This window comes from Apium graveolens, chromosome 10, assembly GCF_009905375.1.
Source record: "Apium graveolens cultivar Ventura chromosome 10, ASM990537v1, whole genome shotgun sequence".
NCBI lineage: Eukaryota > Viridiplantae > Streptophyta > Magnoliopsida > Apiales > Apiaceae > Apium > Apium graveolens.
This window is the reverse complement of record NC_133656.1, coordinates 39,339,346-39,349,681: the sequence shown is the minus strand read 5'-3', so window position 1 is coordinate 39,349,681 and position 10,336 is coordinate 39,339,346. Positions and strand designations below refer to the sequence as shown.

At 35.2% G+C, this 10,336-nt stretch overlaps 1 non-coding gene across 1 annotated transcript; it reads left to right on the top strand.

Moving 5' to 3' along the window:
• Window positions 1–1,211: 1,211 nt before the first annotated feature.
• LOC141694074 (small nucleolar RNA R71) lies at window positions 1,212–1,318 on the top strand. Its single transcript, XR_012563406.1, has one exon. It is a non-coding gene; the product is annotated as a small nucleolar RNA R71 (small nucleolar RNA).
• The last annotated feature ends 9,018 nt before the right edge of the window (window positions 1,319–10,336 follow it).

Below are 10,336 nucleotides of genomic sequence, written 5' to 3'. Positions count from 1 at the left end.
ACAACTTTCAAATGGTGCAAGGAATGGTGAAGCTACCTGGATCTTTAAGCTTTGGAGGTAACTTTTGTTGCAGCACAACACTGCATTCTTCCGTTACAGCAACTGTCTCAAGGTCATCCAGTTTCACCTTCCTTGAAAGAATACTCTTCATAAACTTCGCATAACTAGGCATTTGCTCCAGAGCCTCAGCGAAAGGTATATTGATGTGAAGTTTCTTGAACACCTCCAGAAACTTACCGAACTACTTATCCAGTTTTTGTTGTTGTAATATCTTAGGGAAAGGTGGAGGAGGATAGAGCTGTTTCTCCCATGTATTACCCTCAGGCAGAGTGTGTTCAATAGTAGTCTTCCTTGGTTCCGCCGCTTTCTCCTTTTGCTTAGCTTCTTCATCTCCAACTTCAGCTTCTCCTTCTTTTGCCTTTTCAGCATCAACAACTTTCCCAGACCTTAAGGTAATAGCCTTGACTTGCTCTTTAGCTTCCTTCCTGCCTGACACTTCCGTGTCACTGGGAAGTGTGCCAGGTTGACGATTGAGCACCGTATTGGCTATTTGACCGATTTGATTTTCCAAGGTCTTGATCGACACCGCCTGACTCTTGCACAACAACTTAAGTTCTTCAAAATCAGCACTAGTGGGTGCAGCTGCACCTCCCTGTTGAGGATATGATTGCCTTTGAGCATACTGCTGTGGTTGCTGGAATCCAGGTGGATTAAACTGTTTACTCACACCTTGCTGATATGGTGGCTGAATAGCATTCTGATTATTACCCCAGCTGAAATTTGGATGATTTCTGTTGTTAGGATGATAAGTAGCAGGCACAGGCTACTATTGTCGCTGATAATTGTTCACATACTGAACAGATTTGCTAACAAGAGAACACTGATCCGTAGCATGAGAACCTGCACAAAGCTCACAGACCATAGCTATTTGATTGAATCCATAGGTAGCTAGAGAATCGACCTTCATAGACAGCGCTTGGAGCTGCGCTGCAATAGCGGTGGCTGCATCGACTTCCAGAATACCTGCTACCTTCCCAGGCATCATCCTTTGAGTTGGGCTTTGATGCTCATTTACAGACATAGTCTCAATAAGATTATAAGCCTCAGTATAGCTTTTGGCCCACAAGGCGCCTCCAGCTGCTGCATCGAGCATGGGCCGAGATTGGGCCCCTAAACCATTATAGAAACCAGTAATCACCATCCAATTGGGCATTCAATGATGTGGACACTTTCTCAACATTTCCTTGTAGCGCTCCCAAGCTTCGCACATAGATTCTGTAGGTTGTTGCGCAAATTGAGTAAGAGCACTCCTCATAGCAGCAGTTTTTGCCATTGGATAAAACTTCACCAGAAACTTTTGCGCAAGATCTTGCCAAGTAGTGATGGACCCAGCTGGTTCAGGATGTAACCAGTCCTTAGCTTTATCCCTCAGTGAGAATGGGAAAAGCCTCAGCTTGATAGCCTCATCAGTCAAACCATTATATTTGAAAGTACCGCAGATCTCGACAAAATTCCTTATGTGCATGTTGGGGTCTTCAGTCGCAGCTCCTCCGAAAGAAACAGAGTTCTGCACCATCTGAATAGTGCCCGGCTTGATTTCAAAGTTATTGGCCTCAATAGCCGGGTGCATGATGCTAGACTGAATGTCATCAATTTTAGGCCGAGAAAAGTCCATAAGAGCTGGATCTGCCGGAACAATACGATCACCCATGATTACTGGCTCCTTCTGCTCACTTCCTGAATCCGAATCTTCGAAATCTATCTTCTCCGGAATATCAAGAACTTCGTTTGTCTCCTCAGCTGTATCTAAAGTCCTCTTGCGAGTACGAGAACGAGTTTGCATAAACGCTCGCTAAAGTACCTGAAACACAACCGAAAACAATAAGTAACACGTCTTAATCACTGAGTCCTAACGACCAATGATGGTAAGTACATACACTAAACAAATACGCCAAGTCCCCGGCAGCGGCGCCAAAAACTTGTGAGGGCGAAAACACGCGCTAATATTCACGCAAGTATACGCGTTCGCAAGTAATATAGAATACTTTCTAGTTCATTCCCACATAGACTCAGACTAATTATGTTCAATTAAACTCACTCACCAATGTATGATTACTTATCAATGTTAAGACAGTAACTCTTAGATTTAAGTAACTAATTATTAACTATAATTAACCACTTCGAATTAACAATATTAAAACACTCATGAGATCACAACTTCATTAATACTTCCTTCAATAGTCATTGTTATTACCCTTAGCATGCAACAGTGATGATATTAATCGAATAACATGAAACTGATAAAAGCCAAGTTTCATTGTACTAATACCATTCTACCAAACATCCATAATTAAGATAGAAGTTGAATAGGCATCTATTATGTTGAGTCCCTATATGTCGAGATCCATACATGAACCTATGCTAGCATGGCAAGTTCTAAATCTCGAGATCCACCGCCGCTTCACAAGAGATTAACACCCTATCTTATATGTTCGCGATGCACATAAGACGAATATGCACAACCAATACTAGATATCATACAATCATCACACACTAAGGTATTAAACAACTAACTAAAGAATTCCATAGTAAATCCGTTACGACCCCATGATCACGATTAGCCCATGTTAGCACTTATCGTCATCATGGGTTCATATGAAAACATGATAAATAAACACAAAAGAATAATAACTAAACTAATTATATTAAACTAGAGTACGTCACAAGAGTAATAGGTTCAAAGCAAGAAAACTAGCATCCAACGTTACAACGAAATAAAGAATAACAAGAAAATATGTTTCCTCTTCGTTGCGGTGTGCTAAAACGGTCTTCTTCCTTATCTCCTTCGCTCTTTGATTAATACAACGATCCAACACATGTGAAACGTCTCTGAAATCTACTTATATAGGAGTCCCGTAAAACTCAGATTACACAGAAGTTGGAAGCCAAACAGAAATAGAAGTCTAAAATAAATATTCTGAATTCTCGACCCTGCGCGGCCGCTCAGCATAGCAGAGCGGGCGCTCAGCTTCCTGCGCGGCTGCTCAGCATAGCTGAGCGGGCGCTCAGACCCTTTCTGGAAGTTTTGTCTGTTTGCTCCGTTTCTTCGCTGTAATCTGCTCCTCTCTTCCCACTTGCAATGCTGAACACATGCCAAGGCTTATTATTGATGATTTCTCCCCCGAAATGCAACTAATACCCTGAAACGCACAAACACTAGAAAAAGGCATCAAATACACAAAATACTTGATTTCAAGACACCAATTTAAGCTATTATAAGTCGTTCTAAGTGGCATAAAATGCCACTTATCATCAAACGAACTTGGTATTCCGTGTCCAAATTAAGACACTACTAAAGGTTGTTAACCTTCATGTATTCACAATACACACAAGTGATGGCGTCCCTTCCAACTCCTATCACACAGACATGTATACCTTGTGTCCCCTATAGTTAGGGTTCATCTCATTCTGAATAAAAGAATATCAAAAGAATCCAAAATTAAATGAATGAAACTAGAAAGATTTCAAAGCTGATATTTCTGACAGAAATGAAGTCTAGAGAACAAAAATTCTGGCATAAAATGACTAAAAGAGTGTTAGGGAATATCCTCTAAAAGATACCTCTTTTTGAGAGATGCCAAAAAAAGTTAAAGAAAGGGAAGGTATTGCCAAAGTCTTAATACTTATCTTCTATTTGAACTCTTCTGTTGACTCGTCATCCAACTCTAGACCATTCTTCATATTCTAAGGATATCGATAATCTTCATCATCATCGAATCATAGTCTCGGAAGATTCCACAATAGAATTTGCAGCTTCCTGGAGTTCCATCCAGCTCAGCACAACCATCTCGAACAAATGCGCCTATCTTAACTTACTCGTTGGTACTATATCCAATAGTCCAACATGAACTCGATATGAGCTCCAACATCCTCACATAGCTATACACATTCCTACACACTCTCATTTCTAGTTTACTATAACCTCAGCTCTGATACTAACCTGTAACGCCCCCAAATCCAGGGTCAAGGGATTTGGTCGTCACGATGAAACCTCAATCCAAAATAACCTGTTAAATCAATAAATAAATGCCATCGGAAGATATTTATCATCTATGACCCCAATTAATCCAAGATCTTTTAAGGTTACAGTTCTATAAACAAGATATCCAAATTCCATAAATAAATTTTTCACTTTCTTTTAGAACTCTTTTCATTAATTCTCAATCTCAAAACTTAACCCGCTAGTATAACTTCGAAAAGAAGTATACTATGCCCAACTATAATACACAACTATAATATAATATAATATAAACAACTTTACACAATAAAACTTACACTAGCCCGCAAACCCTGGACCAACCACCTTCCAAGAGCTTTTTATTTGCTTCCTCGAATTTCGCAGCTAATCCTCACTGGAGGTTAAATTTGAAAACAGGAAAGTATGAGCGAAAGAAATGCTCAGCAAGTTCATTATAATATATATATGGTTGTTTTGATATAAAAACGGCATCTGCATTAGAGCAGAACATTTGAAATCATAATTGCTGAATCATAAAATTTTAGTTGAGGAACCCCAAAATTGATTCCTTAATTGTATTCAAAATCGTTTTGATATTTTCAAGCGAAATGCTTCAGCAATACTTTGAATATTAACGAGAATAAAACTCGTAAAACAGTGTTTACGGAAATATCGTAAACAATAATAACAAGAAACAATTATTATGGAATGAATCATAAATTTTATTCAAAACTCAACTCCTGATATAAATATTCATTTTGATGTCATATCAAATTAGATATCAATCCGAACTTTGATGCTCACAACCTACTCGTGCTAAAATATGGAAGTCAACATCAATCATCTGCATTAATACCACCTTTGATATTCAACAACAACTTAAATATCAACATCAATCAATAACCGAATCCAAAACTGTATTCCACCTTTGTTCAAAACCAAAACGGTTGATAAAATATTCCTTATAAGATTATCAAAAACAATATAATAATTTAGATTGGAATCCTTGAACCGCCGGTGATCAGCCGCGGAGTAACACCGGTATGCCGAAGCATCTCCAACTAAACAAAGGGGTACCCAAGGCACATATCGGCCTAGCAAGGTGTTATATTCTGTATAACACATAGCTCATGCTGGACCGCCGCCACGACCTCTTACGCAACCATCCAATCTTAAAAACATTTTATTGAAAGGAATCATAATACTCGACACCCTTATAAACTTTTATTCCCCCATTTACTTGGGCAGGAATACTCGCAAAACCAACTCATTTTTCTCAAAACCCAAAACATTTATAAATCCATTCATTTGATAAGTAAAATCACTTAGATACTCTGAACATAGAATAGTATAAGAGTATTTGCATGATAATTCAGCAATATGTAAACATTTATATATTCTGAACTGAGAATAGGGAAAAAAATACTTGCATAATAGGATTCAAAATAAATATCACTTGAACAATAAGTGATGATAGGGATACTTGCCTTTGGGTTTTAGTAGTTAGTCACACTCGCAAAGACGCATCTATTCTGACATTATGTCTCAAAACATCACCATCTTTCTTTTCAACACTTTACTGATATGTTGCTCCTGCGATTGCTAAAAGCCAGATACCCAATACCATTTCATCTTACTCATTATCCAACGTCTTATCCTGATCAACTCGAATGATCCGCATCTATAATTAAAATATAATACTTTCATCGTCTAAACTATAATTACTCGATGAGCTGCGCATAAAAATCCTATCGTCTACCCATACGATAGCCCACACATAACGATAACAGTCAAACACAAGACTCTTAACCCACGTACGCACGTAATTCACATAACATATAAATAAATAATCCACGTATCACATAATTCATATCACATATGACTTGGTTCATCAAAAGGTTTGACTCAGTATGTTTAAAACTGAAATCGGGTCAAAAATATAATTTATCGATAAATAATTGACTCATAATGATTCGTAAAACAAACGACCTTTTGAAACAAAAGAATTTAGGTCTCGAAAGTATTTTTAATGAAAGCGGGATATTTTTCTGAGTCTGGAGGCATTTGTTTCGTATTAAACGGACGAACTGTTTATTTATTATGAATTTTTGAATATTTTTCGGAATTAAAACGGGTCTCCGAATCATTTTATACCTAAATACTAGAGCTCGAACACCCGAAAATAATTTTATAAGAATTGTCGAGCCTGAAAAATAATTTAAAATAATATTTTAAAGCTTGAACTATTTTTCGGAATTTTTAAATCATAAGAAATAATTAACTCGAATTAAATAATCAATTAAAATTCATTAACTAAATAATTTGGATTTATTATCAAATAATAATAAAAGTAATAATCTTCATAACTAAAAATAATATTTTCTTGAAAATCGGACAGCACCTCCTCTATTTCTCGGACTGCCAGTCGATATCATATCGACACAACCAACAACAATCAACACAATAATTTATATTTACGCGTATAAACAGTCCAGAAATATATAACACGGCCACCTGAACCAAAACTCGAACCAAAAGTGACTTCCCCAGCAATTTCTAAAAATTATGAAATAAATATATAAACACTAACATTCTATAATATACACAAGTACGAAGGCGGAATTTCGGAATCGTTACCCAAAATAAATTTTGATCACCCCGAAGAGAATAAACGATGTCCGGAAAATATCTCCAGAAAAATCCAAAATTAATAGCCTTAGACATATACACGCTGAGATGCCATGTGGAGTAATCACCGCCTCCAAACTATTTTTCTACGCCCCGAAAATAATTTAAAACGGAAAATATGCTCCACAAATTTTCTTCTCAAAACTTCGCAATATATATACCTATGCGTAGGTATCGAAGCGCTGATCGTTTATATATATAACAATTGAAATTTGGACGGACGGTTGAGAAGCTATGAATTTTTGAAAATTAAAAATATATAAATCGGGGAGACAGAGAAACAGAAGTGGAGGAGGAAGCTGGGATAACAAAAAAAATTTAAGGAAAGGGGGAGGGGTATATGCAAGGGTACAGGGGGTGGGGGGTGTGCGCGCTAGGTGGGTTGGGGTGGGGGTTACACGTTTCCTTTCTTTTTTTTTTTAACTAAAACTCAATACAACCTAATTAAAATTAGCCCAAAATTAATAAATAGCGGGGCTTAATATTTAATCAAATAAGTATAAAATTTATCTCAAAATTTTCTAAAATTATGAATATTTCAAAAATACGAAAATATAAAATATTTGAAAGTCCCACGATTTTATAAAAATAAAAATAAGATTTTGATTTTTTTTTGTGGGGTTTTATGTCCCGATAGGGGCCCGGTCCGATAATTTTTATGAAACCGAAATATTTCTAAAATTCTCGGAATATTTTAAAACTAATAAAATAAAATCTTCATAATTTTTAAAACATTTATAAAACGCGCGTCATATCCGCAATTTACGATTTAACGAACAAAAGTGCGGGTAAATATAACCCGAATTTTTTTTGAAATAATTTTAAAATTCTCAAAATATTCAAATACTAATAAAATATAAGTTTCATGAATTTTTGAAATATTCTGGAATTTAATACTGAATTTACACTTATATATCGGATCCAAAAATAGATTACTTAGCCGCTAAATAACTATAAAAATGATACAATTTAATACCAGAATTGGGTAATCATCAAAACCACGCTTTTCATAAAATACCATATACGAAAATAATGTAAAAATATCCCGTCTCTCGAGAATATGGGTTTTGTTGATTTATCGAAATGGTTATCGTACCGAAAATCTTGCGCCGGGCTGCGCACGGGTCAAACCGTAATCCGGATCGAAAAAGTCAAAATACGAAAAATGTCCGGAATCACCAAATTAGGTTTGAAAGGAGTTTTCGGAAGAGTTTCGGGTTGTAAAAATGCAAAAACGGTTGAGGTTGAACGATTCCCGGCTTTATAAAATAATTTTGTAATTATTCAAAAAATAATTAATAATTCATAAATCATTATAAAATCATATAACACTCCAAAAATTACCAGAAAAATACCTTAATTATCTATATTTTATTATGGACATATAAAAATTCAAATACTCAAATAATATCACATATAAACACCCAAACATCAATTCCAATTATCATATAATTCGCTAAAAAATTCACATAAACAATTCCAAATAATTATAAAAATAATATCTGAAAATATGGGATATTACAACCTAAGGTAACATATTAACCCCTTACGGTAACATGCAAGCTTATGTTAGCTTAGGGTACCTAAGATAACATAAAATAGGCTTATTGTAACATAAATATAAGTTACCTTAGAGTGTGACAATTTTTTTAAAAAAATTCGGACCTAATTTGGGTCCCCCACTATGCTGACTTTGACATGACACGATGATGACATGGTTACTGATGTGGATTGATGACGTGGCATGTGGGCCCCACTATGTTGACGTGTAATGTGGGCCTTATAGTACTGACGTAGCATATGGGCCCTACTTTTTGGTACCATTTTAGTAACTAAGGTAACACTCTAGTATCGACTGTAATGTTTGTATGTAAGCTACTGAAACATTTAGAGGGCCTACTGTAACACTTTATGAAGCTAATGTAACACTTTTCCTAGGAAAAAAAATGAAATTGTGCTGTTTAAATATATGCAATCCCAAAAAACTAAATCATTTACACAAAAATACCATTCCATCCAACAATCTAATCACCCAAACTGGTTACTAACCACAAAAAATCTAAGTTAAACTACTTAAAAAAAACCATAAATAACCGATCTACAAGATCATCAACCACAATATTCTTAAGTTAAACCATATTCTAAAAACTATGCATATTTTCTGTTATTCCCTAACAATCTAACAACAGAATTACAGAAGGGGGGTTGAATGGAATTCTGGTTTCTTTTGGAAAATTTAAAATCTTTTTACGAATATATATAACAGTGTTTGAATAAGTTAGGTGCAGATAAGAAGTATTCAACTATTCAAAACACAAAGTAAATAAACAAAGTTGTTTAAAATCTTTCTGGTGGATTGATATTTCCACCATAGATATATATAAATGTTGAAGATCTCTGTGTTGCAAAAGCATACAGATGCTTACAAGAGTTCTTACAAACTGAACTTGAGAGTGCTAAAAGATATAGCTTATAAATGCTCTCTTGTTCTTGCTTGTGTTGATTGTGTCAATCAATAATTAACTATTTGCTACAATTGGTTCATATATCACTAAGTTACATGTATAATAAGACGAAACATAAATCTATTATCTAGGTCTAATCACATGTTTCTTCATTTGTCCCATGCAATCTAGATAGATACATCATTTTTGAACGTCCCTGTATTGCATGGAAAATGAAATGCTTCTTGATCTTCATAAACCTGATTACAGGCTACCACATTCCATTTATATACAATCAACCCATGTGACTTTCTATTCGCTTTCAACTTCTATTTGAATCTGTTATTCATTGATACTCAGCTTGGATTATCCGTTGAGTCTCTTATGGATCATCCGTTGAAAGTGATTTGAGTCAACCGTTGAGTGCTTTGCAGTTTATCCGTTGATAGTGTTTCCTTAGCAATTGATACTCTTTCACTTATGCAGAATTACAAGACATCATCTATTTACTATTAGCCAACCTATTTTGCATATCTTGCTCGTAGTCAACAGGACTTGGAACGCCTAACAATTTCTAAACCTCTAAGATATTACAGTATACGGGAATGTGCTACAGACTTATTTAAACATAAGGTACTCCATCACTTGATGGCTACAAAAATCATTTTACTTATCTACTTAGAGTATTTTGTCAAGTTATCATCAAGCATACAACATATTCCTAACAATCTCCCCCAATTTATGTCTAATAGAATTTTATGCATAAATTCAGGTTAACTTGATGATAACAAAACACCCTAATAAAAATTAAGACTGTAAGCAGTAGATAAATTGTAAAATGCTTCAAAGTAAAATTTGAACGAAGGAAGTTAAGTGTAGTTAAATGTCATTTCAAGATGCTCCTCTAGTCTGAGCTGATTATTTCTTTTCCTTCAATCCCTAGTCATCTTTCTCAGCCTTTTGTCATTCTCCTCAATTTTGTGTTGGATTTGTCTAAAGAATTCAGCTTCATTTCCATCATTGAGATCTAGCATCTCCTCCAATTATTTGAGTATATCATTGCTTGATATTTGTAACCGGTCTTCAAGTCTAAAAAATCTTTTGACACCCTTTTCATCTCTGAACTCCATCATCCAATAAGGTCCAAAATGCACTGTATCACTATTATATAAAATAGTTAAAACTT